This window comes from Equus przewalskii, chromosome 25 (assembly GCF_037783145.1).
Source record: "Equus przewalskii isolate Varuska chromosome 25, EquPr2, whole genome shotgun sequence".
Classification (NCBI taxonomy): domain Eukaryota; kingdom Metazoa; phylum Chordata; class Mammalia; order Perissodactyla; family Equidae; genus Equus; species Equus przewalskii.
Genome location: NC_091855.1, coordinates 11,742,993 through 11,762,211, shown reverse-complemented (window position 1 = coordinate 11,762,211; position 19,219 = coordinate 11,742,993). Strand labels below are relative to the sequence as shown.

The window sequence follows — 19,219 nt, the reverse complement described above, 5'->3', positions numbered from 1 at the left end:
TTACACGTTGGTTTATATTCTATTTACATTCTTCTTTCAAGGCTCATGCTGTTAATAACTGCTCTGGCTGCATAAATGAGTCAATACAAGTCTGGCAAAAGCAGCAGTCCTCCTAAAATGAATAAACAGAAGGTGCCCAATAAATGCTTTTGAACTGATCATTTCCATCATACTGCATGAAGTTCTACACTTAACGGTGAACAAGATGTAAATATTTATTTCATTAGTGAACTCTACCAGACGCCTGAGAGTAACTGGGCTTGATAAGCTCTCAAAGACAACTAATTGGTAGTAAGTGTTTCTTTTTCTGTTACAAATTTTCTCTGTTAGGAATTTAAATACCAAAATTTTATACTTTAGGGCAGTGGTTCTTAAACTTTAGGTGTACATCAGATCCACTTAGAGAGCTTATTAAAAAAAAGAGTACTGAGCCCCATCTCCAGAGTTTATGATTCAACAGGTCTGGGGTGGGGCCCGAGCACTTGAATTTCTAACAAGTTCCCAGGTAATGTTGATGCTACTGTCAAATGACCACATTTTGAAAACCACTGCTCTGGGCTATTCCATGAAAACAGAAGTCTAGTTACAAACTATCCTAGCATCATTCTCCTTCCAATGTTTTTATATAAAAAAGAAAAATGATTTACTCTGCTAAAGAACATAAATACAGAGTACAAAATTATTTTGAAGTTTTCCTTAACATTAAACATATATGTACACTATTCAGTTTCTTACTTATAAAATTACAAAAACATTCATCAACAGGAAGAACAGATCATGGTACTATGAAGTTTCTAAACATCATTAATAACCTTAGCAGTTAAAGTCAAAGAAACATCTCCTAGCCTACTTCTTTCCTCGTGACTGGATACTTGGGAGAGGGAGGGAGAATTCAGTGAAGAGAGACGAGACACAATGCAACCTATCCGGTATGCACTTCAAATACCATCTTCCCACAGTGACCATCAATTCTTGCCAATTTTTACACTTTGATGTAAAGATATAGATATCATTTTTTTTCTAAAAGTCCAAATACAAGCCATGAAAAATGTCAGGGTACTTCCAAAATTAATTTGTTCCAAGAAGTTTTCCTTGAAGCAGTCTGGATTCAACAAAAAGAAAAACAAAAACCAGACAGAGCAATAAGTTAAGAAGAAAAAAGAAACATACTTGTCCTTACAATGAATTTCTCTGGGATATTTTGATATTAGAACTCCAAATAAATGCATTCTTAAAAACATATTCAAAACTTACTTTGTAGGAGGCACTATGTCTAATACTTCAGAGGATACAAAGATGAATGAAACAGGCCCTGCTTTCAAGGTAGTTAGAAAGGAACGAAGAGATTAAGATAAAACAAGTCTATAAACGTCTTTAATACAATGTCTAGTAAAATATCTGAGAGGTACCAATAAGTACTATGAGAGACTGATTTTACACAAGAAGGAAACTGAGGAAAGGCTTTGGGAAGAAGCTTATTTGGACAAGGGCTTTGAAAAACGAACAGGTCTCCAATGGACAGAGAGCACTCAGGGGAGAGGAGAAGAGTATGAATGTATGTACATTTATATATGCATAGATGTATATAATATATCGAGAAACTGCACTCTCTTGGGGTTTGAGCCTTGAGAGGAAGATGCAGTTTTTTATTTGCTTGATTCTCCAAATACAGGAGTTTAAAATATTTAAATTAAGTCTGTTATATCTTTGAACATTAATAAACCCATAATTCAATTTACCATATGTTTGCTGGTTTTCACTTATTAGACAAGTAATAATTGTTCATCTAACTTAAGATGTCTTACCTGACTACAGATAATCACTTTACAGATGATTGCTCTGTGGGTATAATATTGCATACTACAGTTAAGTGGTCATTAAAAGAACCATTTATATAATTTATGATTTCCACAAAACCTGATTTCCTTTAAATGAGGTAGACCAGGCAAATATATGACATCTGATCTGAAGCAGCAGTTCTCTGTACATGAATGTTACTGGAAACATAATAGAAACAAAAATAAGATGAAAACCAAATGTAACTTGCTTAGTCAGTCTCTACACAACTTTGCTAAAATGTCAGTAATATACTTTAAGATACCTTACAACATTGTGTATGTGGCGTACGTGTTTCTGTGTATTGGTGTCTGTGTGTTCTAATCTACACTCTAGGAACAGTAAAATACTTTATTAGGGAACAAACACTTAAAGATTTGCTTATATTTTGTTGTTGCGAATTTTTGCATTCCTCAGAGATATCAGTACGTAGTGTTTTTCTGTAGACTCCTTATCTGGCTTTGATATCAGGGTAATGCTGGTCTCATAAAATGAGTTTGGGAGGGTTCCCTCCTCTTCAATGTTTTGGCCCATACAATTAATAACATGGCATTAGTAAGTCCTTCCTTATCAATCATTATTCTAAGTGTAAATGTACTGAATTCTCCAATCAAAGGACATAGAGGGGCTAGATAGATCAAAAAAACAAAACCCAACTAAATGCTAACTACAAGAGATTTACTTCAGCTTTAAGGACACTCATAGGCTCAAAATGAAGAGATGGAAAAAGATATTCCATGCAAGTGGAAACCAAAAGAGAGCAGGGATATCTATAATTATACCAGACAAAATGGACTTCAATCCAAAGACTTTTAAAAAGAGACAAAGAGGAGGGCCGGCCAAGCAGCATAGTGGTTAAGTTCACACAGTCCACTTCGGCGGCCCAGGGTTCGCAGGTTTGGATCCTGGGCATGGACCTAGCACCACTCATCAAGCCATGCTGTGGAGGTGTCCCACATAAAATAGAGGAAGATTGGCACAGATGTTAGCTCAGGGCCAATCTTCTTCACAAAGAAAGAAAGAAAGAAAAAGAAACAAAGAAGGTGATTACAAATGATAAAGAGGTCAATTAAGAATATTTTAAAAATGTAAATATACATGCACCCAACATCAAAGCACTGAAATACATTAAGCAAATACTAACAGATATGAAGGAAGAAATAGGCATTAATACAACAACAGCAGAGGACTTCAATATCTCACTTTGAACAATGGATAGATCATCCATTTAGAAAAATCAACAAGAAAACATTGGTCTTGGACCATACTTTAGACAAAAAGGACCTAAGAGACAAATACAGAACATTACATCCAAAGCAGCAGAATATACTTTCTTCTCAAGTGCACATGGAACATTCTCCAGGACAGACTGTATGATAGGTCACAGAAAAAGAATACTGAAATTATACCAACTATCTTTTCTGACCACAATGCTATGAAAATAGAAATCAGTAACAGGAGAAAAGCTGAAAAATTCACATAGATGGAAATTAAACAACACATGCCTGAACAATCATTGGGTCAAAGAAGATATCTAAAGAGAAATCAAAAAATATCTTAAAACAAACAAAAATGGAAACATAACATATCAAAACCTGCTGCAACATCAGTTCTAACAGGCAAGTGTATAGCAATAAATACTTACATTAAGAAAAAAGAATCGCTTCTTGGCCTTTTGGCTAAAAGATCAAATGCAGAAAAAAAATCTCAAACAATCTAATTTTACTCCTCAAGGAAAGAGAAAAGAGAAACTAAGCCCCAAGTTAGCAGAAGGAAGGAAATAGCAAAGAACAAAGCAGGAATAAATGTAATAGAGACCAGAAAAACAGAAAAGATTAACATACTCAGAGCTGGTATTTTGAAAAGATAAAGTTGACAAATCTTCAGTTAGACTAAGATAAAAAGAGAGGATCAAATTTAAAAATTATAAATGAAAGAGAAGAAATGACAACAGGTACCACAGAAGTTCAAGGGATGTTAAGAGACTACTATAAACAATTATATGCCAACAAAGTGAATAATCTAGAATGAGTGGATAAATTCTTACATATAACCTACTGAGACTGAAAAACGAAGAAATGGAAAATCTGAACAGACCAAAAATGAGCAGGGATATTGAAGAAGTAATCAAAACCTCCCAACACAGAAAAGCCCAGGATCAGATCTTTTCACTGGTGAATTCCACCAAACATTTAAAGAAGCATTAATGCCACTCCTTCTCAAACTCTTACAAAAACTAGAAGAGGAAGCAACACTCCAAAACTCATTTCACAAGGCCAGCATTACTGTGATACCAAAGCCAGATAAGGACGCTACAAAAAAGAAAACTACAATATTGCTGATGAATACAAATGAAAAAATTCTCAACAAAATATAAGTAAATCTAATGCAACAGCACATTAAAAGGGTCACAACCATTACAAAGGGGGATTTATCCCTGAGATGCAAGGATAGTTCAACATATGCAAATCAACAAATATGATAACACCACATGAACAGAATGAAAGATTAAATAAATTATATGATCATCTCAATAGAAGCAGGAAAAGCATTTGACAAAATGCATATTTTCATGATAAAAATACTCAACAAATTGGGTACATAAGCACCATATTTCAACATATTAAAGGCCATATTTGACAAACTCACAGCTAACATTATAATCAAAGATGAAAGGTTAAAAGCTTTTCCTCTGCGATCAAGAACAAGACAAGGGTGCCCACTTTCACCACTTTTATTCAACATAGTAGGGGACGTCCTAGCCAGAGCAATTAGGTAAGAAAAAGAAATAAAACGCATCCAAATTGGAAAAGAAGAAGTAAAATTCTCTTTCTTTGCTGATGATATGATCTTATATATAGAAAATCCTAAAGATTCCACTGAAAAACTGCTAGAACTAATCAACAAATTCAGTAAAGTAGCAGGATACAAAATCAACATACAAAAATCAACTGCGTTACTACATACTAATAATAAAACACCTGAAAAAGAAATTCTTTAAAAATTCCATTCACAGTAACAACAAAAACAATAAAATACTTAGAAATAAATTTAACCAAGGAGGTGAAAGATCTATGCACTGAAGACTTTAATGAAAGAAGTGGAAGAAGACACAAACAAACAGAAAGATATCCTATGGTCATGGATCAAAAGAATTAATATTGTTAAAATGTGAATACTACCCAAAGCCATCCATAGATTCAATGCAATTCCCATCAAAATTCCAATGGCGTTTTTCACAGAAATAGAAAAAGCAATCCTAAAAGTTGTACAAAACCACAAAAGACCCCGAATAGCCAAAGCTATCCTGTGAGAGAAGAACAAAGTTGGAGGCATCAAGCTTACTGATTTCAAACTATACTACAAAGCTACAGTAATCTAACAGTATGGTACTCATACAAAAATAGACACACAGACCAATGGAAAAGAAATCAAGAGCTTAGAAATAAACCCTTGCGTATATGGTCAACTAATATTTGAAAAGGGACTCAAGAATACTCAATGGGGAAAAGCTGGTCTCCTCAATAAATGGAGTAGTGGAAAACTGGATAACCATGTGTGGAAGAATGAAATCGAAACCCTATCCTAACCCACTCACAAAAATTAACCTGCAACAGACTAAAGACTTAAGAAATGAAACCATAAAACTCCTAGATGAAAACATAGAGAAAAGGCTCATTGACATTAGCCTTGGGAATGATTTTTTTGGACATGACACCAAAAGCACAAGCAACAAAACCAAAACACAACAAGTAAGACTACATCAAACCAAAAAATTCTGTGCAGCAATAGAAATAAACAACCAAATAAAAAGACAATCTACGGAATGAAAAACATATTTGTGAAACACATATCTGATAAGGGGTTAATATCTAAAATATATAAAGAACTCATACAACTCAATAGCAAAAAAAAATAAGTAATCTGATTTAAAAATAGGTGGAGGAACCGAATAGACATTTTTCCAAAACAATACATACAATTTGCCAACAGGTACATGAAAAAGTGCTTGACATCATTAATTACTATGGAAATGCAAATCAAAACCACAGTGAGATATCACCTCACACCTTTTAGAATGGCTACTATCAAAAAGACAAGAGACAACAAGTCTTAGCAAGACTATGGAAAAAAAGGGAACCTTTGTGCACTATGGGTGGAATGTAAATTAGTACAGCCACTATGGAAAACAGTATGGAGGCTCCTCAAAAAATTAAAAAGAGAAATACCACATGATCCAGCACTCCCACTTCTGGGTATATATCCAAAGGAAATGAAACAGTATCTTGAAGAGATATATGCACTCCCATGTTCACTGCAGCATTATTCAGGATCCCCAAGACATGGAAATAACCTGTCTGTCAACAGATGAATGGATAAAGAATATGTGTGTGTGTGTGTGTGTATATATATATATACACACACACACACACAATGGAATATTATTCAGCCATGAGAAAAATGGAAATCCTGTCATTTGTGACAACATGGATGAGCCCTGAGGGCATCATGCTAAGTGAAATAAATCAGAGAAAGATAAATACTGTACAATCTCATTCATATATGGAATCTAAAAAAGCTGAACTCATATAACAGAGAGTATATTAGTGGTTGACAGGGGGAGGGGGATGAAGGTGGTCAAAGGGAACAAACTTCCAGTTATAAGATGAGCAAGTTCTGGGGATCTAAGGTACAACATGGTGACTATAGTTAACAATACTGTAATACATACTTAAAGTTGCTAATAGAGTGACTCTTAAAAGTTCTCACCACATACATACACAAGAAATGGTAACTATGTGAGGTGATAGAAGTGTTAACCAACTAACCTTATTGTGGTAAACATTTCACAATATATAAATATAACAAATCATCACGTTGCACACCTTAAACTTAGATAATGTTACATGTCAATTATATCTCACTAAAGCTGGGAGGGGGAAAGCCCCTATCTCAAAGGCAACAACAGCCAGCTTTATTTCCGAATAAAGGCAGTTTGTTATTAGCCAAGTAGACTCTAAAAATATTATTCCACTCATAAAATTAATTCAGTATATATGAAAATGTGAAATACCTAGAAATGTTGTAGAAGCACTTTGGGAACAACTTTGTGAATGTGTATGAATCTGGTTAATACAGGAGTCTATAATCTTGGGAATGGTGTCTTAGGCTTAAGTTCCAAAGCCATACAGTGTCTAGGGGCTGATTCTGATATTCTCTGACACGTGAACAGAAGGTAGACCAAATCTTGGTGTTAGAATAACATCACAACTGCCTCAGAGAACTTTTCACATAAGATATTGCGAAAACACCTAAAAGGACAGAGAGCATGGACTTCCTCACAGTTATAGAACAGATTGTGTGGCTATTTTTCGCTCCTGCTTACTAACATTTGTATCTGTGGCAGAATTCAATCTCAGTTTTGCCTTCGCTGTAACATATTACATTTTAGCAAAACTATGGAGGAGAAGGCCTATCTTCCTCACCAAACTTTAGTTTTTGGAAGCTACCAACAGCTAGCAAAAATAATCAACTAACAATGAATGATCAACTGGCTTAGGTTGGTTTGAAACAATCTTCTGTGGTTTGTGTGTGTGTGTGTGTGTGTGTGGTATTTAGCACTATCAGTATTGTGGAGAGATGTACTCTCCATAATGCTGGGAAGCTGGAGGCAAACCTATTATTGGAATACCTTGAAATGACTTTTAGCTTTCTTCTCAAGAATCAGAATAGGGCTTTACTGATGGTTGGGTTTGGCTCAAAACTAACAGATCCCACAATTTGCACACATTCCTTTAAATGGAAATGCACAGATTGTTGAGGACATTCTTCTAAAAAGGTGACACTAGCCCCAAGTATAAAAGGATTATGGTGTAACAAGAAATGTACTGAGATCTGGCAAGACATTACCTTGTGTGGATAAATGCACAGGTAGTTTACTGCTCCATCAGGGACTCTGAAGGGCCAAGGGAAGCTACATTTAGATATATTACATCTATTCCTATTCCATGCGGCCACACCACTTCCAATAAGTTTATGTGTGACTGACCAAATAAATCGAGAACTTAATCTAAACTTACAGCACGTGGTTTCCTCCCACAGATTCATGACCCACATGAAACGCTGCAAGTACTGATCATAGCAAACGTCAATAAATATTAAACATAGTCTCTATATCCTTATACAGGTGTATCTACATAACTTAACAATGTAATGATTCAAGTGGCCATTTCTAATACTGGTATATGAAAATCTCTGATCACACCTAACAATTACCAAAAGTAATTGTAATATTAAATAGAATATTTTGTCATTATCTATAGGCTAGTAAAACGTATTGTCCTGAGTTAATACTTAAAGGAAGAGGAACTCGAGAAAGTATAAAAAATGACAGTGTGGCAGTGTACTGAAAATTAGAAACAACTTCATAATTCCTGGGAAGATTCTATTTCTGCTTCTGCCACTGACTTGCAGAAAAATGACTAAGTCACTTAGCTTTTGTACATATCATGTGGTAAAAGAGATAACATTTTTGAAGCGCTATTGAATATAAATGAGAATTAACATTAAACTATACTTTTGAATGTCCCTATTGTCTTTGTTTATTTGCAGCTATAGCATTCTATATTTATTAATTGCACCTCAGTTTCTCTCCAAACCTTATTAGAATCTCTTACGCATTTCTGATGTGAAACATGTTGCCAAGCAACAGCTTTTGCATAAACTTTAAAAGAACAAAAGGACAATTAAAGTCAAACTTCTTTTATTTGAATCAGCACCAATAACAAGAAAAGCATAGTGTGCTTTTATACTATACTTCCTTCTAGCCATTGTAATTCACAGGCTAACTCTAATATGTTGAAATCTTTTTACATTTATTCTCTTTCACACAGCTTTGTCTAGAATATCGATCTATCAAATAAAGCAACCTCTTTGTTTCATGATATTACCTAAATGAATTATAAAATGTCAACATGACAATCTCAAAAGCAAAAAAAAATCCTCATAGTGAAATAAAAGTCTGCCTAAAAGTGGGAAATAGCCCAGGAAAGTTTTTTTCTAAATGGTTACTAGCAAATTATGTGCCATCTATAAATCAAGTGACACTGAAATTGACAAATCACTATGGCCGTATCTCCTGCTATTATTCATCTTCAATTATCACTACGTGCTCGAAGCTATTATCAGTCCAGTAATACTAGGTAAATATTCGATAGTAATACTTGATAAAAGAACAAAGGATAAAATGTAAAGAATGTTTAGTCAAGCCCCTGAACTCAAATATTCACACATTACAAAATGTTTAATGCCAACTCAGTTTGCCTATATGGCATTTACATGTGGAAGAGAAAAATCAATCACAAAATTTAAAGTTTTTCAATTTAGTTAAGATTTTAATATTTTTATTCATGTGGTACTTTTTTCAAAGAATGGTGCACTCTTCTGAGTAGTGATAATGAATAATTAAAATTTATATATTTTAAATAAAGCTTAGGATGGGTAATTTCCATATCTAAAAGAATTCCTATATCTAAAAGCATCAATCAGCTAAAAAAAAATCAAATAATTCAGTCATGAGAGCCAAACTATAAGAAATAAAGCCTGTTCCAGTTATTTAATCTAGTATATTATTTAACTATTTTGCTTCTGTAAAGACATACAGATTTATTGAATGTGATCATCTACCCCAATCAACTTTCTCTATAGTTTTGGATTCTAGATTCAAAGAGGTTAAGCGATTTTCTCAGAGTAAACAGTTACACTGAAGAATATGTATGTTTTCTGAAATCTAATCCACTGTGCTAAATAACTGACATCAGATGATTCTATTAGAAAAAAATGAAAACAAATATTCTGAGTTCTACAAAAGTATATAAGGTCATGTACTCTCTAGATTATCAACTATTAGCAAAAAATCTACTATTTTTTGATGAACTGTAACACAAAGGAGGTCTTCTAGGTATGCTTTTAAATATCACTTAAAAACAACAACATTGCAAAATAGAGATTATTATTGCCATTTTAAGAGTAAAAAAACTGACGGTCAGAAAGAATAAGTGACTTTTTTAAGATCATTAAGTTAGTAAGTGGTAGACTTTGGATCCAAAGCCAAATCTGAGAAACCCATACTCCTTTCATTTCAGCAGACTGTTCCTTTCTAAACCTGCCCAAACTCTTCCCCCTAAATCTCACTCCACCTCTAAATATAAGCTGCCTCAAGAGGCAGATAGAAGAAAACGTGGACTAGATGAGCATGCAATAAAAGCATAAAGCAAGAGGAAATCAGAGGTACAAAAGTGAGTGAATAAACATTTACAGTAAAGTCAGCAAGAACCTAGACATAATATCAATAACTGGACTTTGACTTAGACAGATCATATCCATACTCACCTGCAACACGCATAACAATTCAGAGAGTACGAGAGACAAGGGCTAATAATGAGGATACCCTGGTTCATACAAACTTTTGGTCAGCAAACTTTGTATAAACGGCCATACAGTAAATAGGTTAGGTTTTACAGCTACATATGTCCTCCATTGCATATTCTCCTTGAATTTGTTTTTTCTCCAACCATTTAAAAATGTAAAACCATTCTTAGTTTGGGGATCATTAAAAAACAAAAAACAAGGGAGAGCTGGATTTGTCCTACTGGCCATAGTTTGGCAACTCTTGTTAAAGCCAAGCAAGAAAAAGCAGAGAGATCCAACCATCTCTAGCAAGTGAGCTATTATAAGGATCTCTGATAAAAAGGCAGCCAAATTTAATTTATTCAGACTTGAATAGTCTGTAATCATTCATATGAGAGCTATACTTACTTGTTTGCGTTCAAATATTGAGTAATTTTGCTTGTATTTTTATCTATATTTTGAAAACTGAACTAAAAAGTATTCATAAAAATACCTGCTTCCAAGGGAGCAGTGATAATCAACTTATCATTACATGAACAAAAGGACAGACCATCCACAACTGGAACTTTCTGCACTCATACCGATAAAGCATGTATGTATGTAAGATTACATATGTATACATATAATTACAGGAAAAACCATACACTATGTAAAATAAATGAAATTAAAGACAAGTTCAAAATAATCCCTGAGTATAGAAATTTAAAGTAAGTCTTATCACCTTATTCTTGCCGTATTCAATCACTCCCAAGGTGGATAGAAAAAAGGGAAAAAGGAAGAGAGGGAATCTGACAGCACAATAAAGGTAAATGATTTTTAAATATTGGACAATTTTTTTCTACCTGCAAATTTGCAGCCTTGCACATAGCAATCTAGAGATACTCTTGGAACATTAGAAACAGTAAAAAAACATTACTTAATTAATAATAATAATAAAAGAATTATTAGGGAAAAGAATGGGAGGGAGGGGAAAAAATTAGCTTTACATGAATTAGGAAACACTTCGTATTAAAGAATAGTACCTTAGGAATCCAGAAACCAAAGGCATCATCCATAGAAAGAGTATAAAACATTAGTCTTGTAATATCTATTAAATAAATGAAGGAAGTATCTGTTTGGCAATGCTACCTTCAAGCAATGTTTATTACTACTCCCGAAAGGATAATGTTTCAGAGCATCTGGTCATTATTTGCCCCTAAATCTTTGTACTAGGAACTAAGACTGAGCCACAATAAATGAAGCATGCTGTGATTGAAATGTTTAGTCTGAAATAGCGATGACAAATAAACAGGTTAGCATTGTTGATGTAAAAATGCCACCAACCTCAACTCAGGAACATTTAAAAACAGACAAGAAGCACTATTTAAAGCTTTTCATGTTTAATAAAAAAATTTTTTTTTTTACTATATCACTCCACACTTCTTAGAGTCAGACTGGGTCTTAAAATGGTTTTAGCACTTACCAACCATGTGGTCTAGGGCAAATCATTTAACTATTAAATGACGTAATATACGTAAAGTGTTGATATACAATGAGAACTTAACTCATTATTATTGAGCACAATAAAGCATGTAAGAAGGCAAAATGCCTGCTGCGGCGAGTTGGCACTGAATCGGCACTAATGTCCCCACTGCTCTCCATCTGACTACCAGTCAAGCGCTCGGGAAATCCCCACCCCCACCCCACCCCCGGGGGTGGGTAAGACCTGATTTGCTCTGACAAACAGAATACGGAAAGGAGATAGGAAGCAATTTCTGTAACTGTGTTGCAAAAAACTGCAACTTCATCTTGATAGCACATTCTCTCCCTTGCTACCTTTGCTGAAGTAAGCTACTAAGTTGTGAGCTGCCTATGGAAAGGCTACTTGGAAAGGAGCTAAGGGCAGGCTCCAGGAGACAGCAAGAAAGCTGGCGCCCTCAGTCCAACAACCGGCAAGGAAGTGAACTCTGCCAACCACCACATCATCTTGGAACTCTATCTTTCCCGACTTGAGCCTTGAGATGAAACCTAGGACCTAGCCAACATCTTCAGCAGCCTTGCGAGAGACCCCAAAAGAGAGGTGCCAGCTAAGCTGTGCATGCACTCCCGATCCATAGAAACTGAGACAATAAGTGTATGACATTTTATACCACCAAGTTTGTGGTAATTTTTTACAAAGCAATAGATAACTAATACCCTGTTTGACAGACTATATATAATCAAACACGTTAGTTTTTAACTAGTTCTAAGGAACCTAAAATAAATAAGAATCAACCATCAAAATTGACTCCTTTTTTTTTTTTTTTTCCTTTTTCTCCCCAAAGCCCCCCCGGTACATAGTTGTATATTCTTCGTTGTGGGTCCTTCCAGTTGTGGCATGTGGGACACTGCCTCAGCGTGGTCTGACGAGCAGTGCCATGTCTGCGCCCAGGATTCGAACCAACGAAACACTGGGCCGCCTGCAGCTGAGCGCGCGAACTTAACCACTCGGCCACGGGGCTAGCCCAGTTGACTCCCTTTTTTACTCCACAATTTACCCAATGCTTTTCACTAAGCTTTGCAGTTTCCTTACTGTTTATAATATTGTCTACATTTTTTTTAGAAACTATAAAAAATTCTACTTAACTGTATTTGCTCTTCAAAATCATATAACTAGCTCCAGAAATCTTACACAAGTACTATTTTCCAAACATCGAAAGTTAATGTACTCTAATTTTCTCTGCTTGGTGGTGATTCTGACATTATATATAAATGTATTAATGTAAGTGAGGAAAGTGAGTATGACTCCTAACGAGAAAGCGTGATCTTACCCTATATTTCACATAGTTAGCTTTTTACTGAACCATCTTTGTTGGAAGTAGGGTGTGGGCAGCGCTTGGAAGGAAGAGGAAAAGGGATTTTTTTCTACAAGATGAATTCCAGCTGACCTTATAAATACGAAGAAATTTCTACAATCCACTCCTTCCCTTGCCCCAACTCTAAATACACAGACTTCCCTGTTTGCCATGAAAGACAACCTACAGGAAATTTTAAAGGAAACACCTCCATCCAAATCGCAGAGAGTACATCAGAATAGGAGGGTAGTCGATGGTAAATGTGTATTCTGCTGTTGTTGGATAGAGCATTCTATGAATGTCAATTAGGTCAAGTTGATTGATAAAACACTATTCAGGTCAACCATATCCTTATTGATTTTCTGCATGCTTGATCTACCTATTACTGAAAGAGGGGCATTGAAGGCTCTAGCTAAAATAGATTTATACATTTCTCCTTCCCTCACACATTTTGCCTCACGTATTCGATGCTCTGTTGGTAGGTGCACACATGTTAAGAATTAGTATGTCTTCTTGAAAAACTTACTCCTTTATCATTATACAATGACTCTTCTTTATCTTTGATAATTTTCCTTTTTCTGAAGTCTGCTCAATGGTAAATGGGGAGGAAAAGAATCTAACAGAAAAAGGGTGTCCTGTATGGCCTATAGACTAGTCTTCTGGACCCACACACACTACAAGAAAAATTTAATAGATAAAAAAGGATTCTGGCACCTTTTTTGTGACATAGCAGTTACTTTTACAGGCACCACAGCAACACAATTAAGCATTTGGATTAGAGGCAGAGCGCCTGGGTTTGAACTCCAGATCTACCATTCACAGTCACATACGTTTCAGCAAACTGTGCTTCACTGTCTACATCTATAAAATGGGAATAATGTAAGTACTTAATTGATAGGCCTGATGTTGGGATTGAGTTAATACATATAAAGTGCTTAAAACACGGCCTGGTATATATTAACATTTATTATTGTTTTGTTGTCTTGCTGCTAATATCGTTGTTGTTAGGATAATCAAGGTGCTAGGAGTAAAAGCAGAAGCTAAGATCTTGACTTGAATCATTTCCACTATGATTTAACACCCAGTCAATGAAATACCAGATAAAAACCTTAAGAAAAATGCCATGAAATTGAGTAATGGCTCTCAATAGGATTGTAAACTACTCATATCTCTACACTGGTGGAACTAGTTTTACAAAATATTTTTAAGACTATGAGGAAAGTGGATGGTTATATGTTAAATCCAAATTAATTAAGAGTTTGCTATTTTTCAAAAACTATTTTACTCTCTATCTTGTGTGTAAACCTGGATTTTCACATATTGAGTTTAAGTGGTGTTACACTTTTTAGTGCATATGAAAAGGCAGGTTACAATATTATATCACAGTGTATGTGTATCTGTGTATGTGTGTGTGTGTACATGTATAAAATATATACATAAAACTCTGAGTATGAAGAAGAAAATTAAGACAACATCATAAATGATGATGAAAACAGTATCACGTTCTCAATGTTCTATTTTCCTACTAAAGTTCTGCCCCCATAAAAGCTAGTAATGATAACAGTGTAGAAAAATATGTTTGGTCCTATGCTTCTGTGCCACATAACCAAACAAGTACAGTGGTTGAAAAATGAATTCTCCTGCCAAGTAAGATTGTTGCTGTCCCTCCAAATAAGACTACATTAATGCTATTTCCACACTTCTTCCTCTCCAAATCCATGATGACTGTGGGTCATCTGAAGTGAATGAAGGAATTTTTACTTTGTGCAACACATTTTCTGGCAATCGCTTCTATGTGGATAATTCCCAAAAGTATCTTTCTCTCTCATCCTGGCTTTTCCCTGGGTTTTTGACTCACTTTCCAACTTTCTACTGCATCAGTTCAGCAAGCATATCAATCTCAATCTATTTAAATCTCATGTTGATCTTTTTCTCCTAATAGATTAACTATATCAATCAATGAAGCAGAGATTACTCTGATAATTGAAAACTTCCAATTTACCTAAACTCCTGCTTTCTTCCACCATCCAACTAGGAGTACAATGGGAGAGAAAGTTAAAAATGAATCAAAGGAAAACCTGAAGAACCAGGTCTTAAAAAGGGCAAGAACTAGAACAGTTCTAGGGATCAGGGTTTAGGAACTAATGGGAATCTCTGTATGGCAGCAACGTTAGCATAAATAAACTCCAACCATTTATCAATCCAGATAGAGTACTTTTTTGTTTGCTTGTTTGTGAGGAAGATTGGCCCTGAGTTAACATCTGTTGCCAATCTTCCGTTTTTTGCTTGAGGAAGACTGTCGCTGAGCTAACATCTGTGCCAATCTTCCGCTTGGTGGGATGCCGCCAGAGCGTGGCCTGACGAGCAGTGCTAGGTCATGCCTGGAATCCAAACCTGTGAACTTTGGGCCACTGAAGCAGAACACGTGAACTTAACCACTACACCACCAAGCCGGCCCGCTGAGGTAGAGTACTTTTGGTTCCATATAGAATGTAGTATGTAATGGCAGACTTGATAAAAATGGAGAATTTACAAAGGAATCTGAATTATCAAAAAGAATCGACTAGACATTCCAGAATCAAAATATGAGAAAATTACTAATTGGGTGTGTTTAACACCAGAATGAATGCAACAGAAGATAGGTTAAATAAATTGGAAGACAATTCAAAAGAAAATAAGCAAAATTAAGTGCAAAGAGAAATTAGATGGTGAAAGACACATAAAAGGCACATGAGACACCATAAAAGGAAGTTTGCTAATACATGTAACTAGAGTTCTAGAAAGAGAAAAGGGAAAGAATGGTCCAGAAACAGTATGTAAGGAAATAATGGCTGAAGATTTTCCAAAACCGATGTAAGATATCAAATCCCAGAATTAAAAAGCTCAGTGAATTTCAAGCTGACTAAAATCAAATAAAGCCATATCTAGGCACATCATGGTCAACTGTATAACACCAAAGACAAAAATTAAAATGCAAACATACCCAAAGAAAAATATATACTTCTCAACAGAAACTATGAAAGCCAGGAAACAATGGAATGACACATTTAAAGTCCCGTAAAAAATTACTGCTGAACTAAATTCTATGCTAGCAAAAATATCTCTCAGAAAATGAAAGTTAACAAAAAAGTTTTCAGACAACGAAAATCTAAAAGAGTTTACTGCCATCAAATCTGCACTACAAAAAATACTAGGATATTCTTAAGGCTAAAGGAAAATGATTCAACATGTAAAAATTAAACTGCAAGAAGGAATAAAGAACATTAGAAAGAATAAATATGTGGACAATTATATGGGAATATGACAATTTAAATTAAAATTATAGTAACATAATGTGTAGTTTATAAGATACATTCAGTTAAAATATATGACCAAAAGAGGCCAAAAGTGGATTGGGAGGGTCAAAGGATTAAGGAGGATAAAATTCTTGCATTGCTTTAGAAATGTTAAAAATATTAATTTGATAGATTGTAATAAAAAAGGATGTATTATATAATATCTAGGGTAACCACTGAAAGAATAAACAAAAATGTATAACAAACTCTATTATAAGTGAGAAAAACAGAATAACAATAAGAAAAAACATTTGATCTATCCAAAAGAAAGCAACAAAGAAAAAATAAGGATAAAAGAGAGATGGGACAAATAGGAAAAAAAATAGCAATGTGGTAGACTTAAACTCAGTGATTACATTAAATGTAAATGGGTAAAACAATTGAATAAAAAGACAGATTATCAGACTGGACAAAAAATTAAAAGATCCAACTCTAGTCTTACAAGAAATACTTTCAATATTTAAATATATTTAATAAGGACACAGAGGTTAAAATTAAAAAGACGGAAAAAATGTCACGTAAACACTAACCAAAAGAAAGTTGGTATAGCAGTATTAATACCAAATAAATTAGACTTTATAGCCAAAAAAAGTATTACTAGAGATAAATAAAGACATTTAATAATGATCAAAGGGTCAATTCAGAGAAAATAAAATAGTCCTAAATTTACAATCACCAAATGAAATAGCTTTCAGATATATAAAACAAAAGTTGATAGGGGTGAAAGGAAATAGATCTACAACCACTGTCGGAGATTCTAACATACCTTTCTCATTCACTGATAGAACAAGCAGATTAAAAAAATAAATAAATCTATATGAATTTAGAGAACATTAATAACACAATTAACCAATCTAACTTAAATTGACATATGTAGATGAGCACATTTAACAGCAGCAGAATACACATTTGTAAAACATTCACCAACATAGGTCATTTGCTGAGCCACTTAATAAATTTCAAAGAACTGAAATGATACAGAATGCAATTCCATCTGGTTGAAGAACAAACTAGAAGTCAAAACCAGAAAGATCATTTGAATAGCCCACTTAGAAAGTAAGCAACACCCTCCTAAATAACCTATATGTCAAAGAAAGAAATCACAACAGAAATTGAAAATATTTTTAATAGAATGACAATTAAAATAGAACATTATCAAAACTTGTGGGATGCAACTTAAAGCTGTGCTTAGAGACAAATTTAAAGCTCTCACGGTATGTATTAGAAAAGAAACAAGGTTTAAAATCAATGATACATAATTCATTCTGAAAAACCCTTAAAAAGAACAGCAAAAAACCCCAATAAGACTATAAGAAAGGAAATTATCAAACTAAGAGTAGAAAGCAATAAAATAGAAACAGACATAAAATAGGAGGAAAAGAACAACCACCAGAAATTGGTTCTTTGAAAAAGTAAATGAAATTGATAAACTCTTAGCAAGATAAAAGGAGAAAACACAAATAATGAATGGCATAAATGAAAAAGGTGGACATTACTACAGATATTACAGATATGGAGAAGAAATTAAAAAGGCATTACGAAGAACTTTATGCTAATACATTTGAAACTCTTGATAAAATGGATACATTCCTTCAAAAACAACCAACACTGACAAGAAAAATACAGAAAATCTGAACAGTCCAATTTCTATTAAAAAATTAAATTCAGAATTTAAAACGCTCCTACAGGTCCCCTTTCCCTCCCCAATCCAACCTCCATGGTCTCCCTCACAACCATCAAAAAAAGACTACAGGCCCAGGTGGCTTCACTGGTGAAATTCTAACAAAGATTTAAAGTAAAATGAATACCAATTTTATACAAACCCTTCCAGAGAATAGAATTGGCCTGTATAACCTCAAAACCAAAACCCAACAGACATCATAAGAAGGAAAAATTACAGGTAAACAGGTCTTGTTAACACAGAAAAAAAATCCAAAATAAAACACAGACAAATTTAATCCAGCAATATATAAAAAGGTTAATATAAATTCCAGACAGATAGCATCTGATTGTCAGACTGGGAAGGCTAGGAATCTTCACTAAACATCTCACTGAGATATTCTCACATAGGGAAGGAATGTTTCCCTAAAGAAAAATAAGGTATTCTTGATAGCATAAGAAATAATTGATGCAGGATTGCAAAAATAAAAGCCATATATAATGGAAGGTCATATAGCTAGATGGCAAGCGCTCTATACATTCCAATCCATTGACTTGCTCTAGGAATATAAATACACTCTTTACATGAGAGATGAGTAGTCACAGAGAAGAGAGCCTATAGCAAATCTTCCAATCAACCAACAGGAACAAAGGAATCTCCACTTTCTAAATCAGCTTCTTAAAAAGAAGTTAAAATATGACCTGTGAAAAACCACATCAGTTTCCTTTCTACCCAAGTCAGTATTCAGTACCTCTATTGTCTGGGACAAGTTTTTCCACCAGAAGATGCACTTGGCTCTAATACATCTGGGAAGATTACTACATAGCTCAGAAAAACAGGTAATCATAAGTTAACCGTAATTTGTTGTGGTTTGTAAATTTATAATTTACAGCTAACATCTAGATTCCAGAAGAAACTTCTCCTGCTTTCCTGGACCAAACAAATAAAACAAGAAACCTTATTAATAGGCCACAAAGTCATATTTGAATTTGTTTAAGGTTTACTCTCAAATTAAATGGACCTTGGGGCCAGCCAGGTGGCATAGTGGTTAAGTTCACGTGCTCCACTTCAGTGGCCTGGGCTTCACAGGTTTGGGTCCCAGGCACAGATCTACACACCGCTCATCAGGCCACGCTGTTGTGGCATCCCACATAGAAAATAGAGGA

The 19,219-nt window shown here is 34.5% G+C and overlaps 1 protein-coding gene across 5 annotated transcripts in view; it reads right to left on the bottom strand.

The window, feature by feature from the left end:
- FUT8 (fucosyltransferase 8) overlaps nucleotides 1-19,219 on the bottom strand; it is a 275,062-nt gene that overhangs the window by 127,138 nt on the left and 128,705 nt on the right. The window lies entirely within an intron of this gene.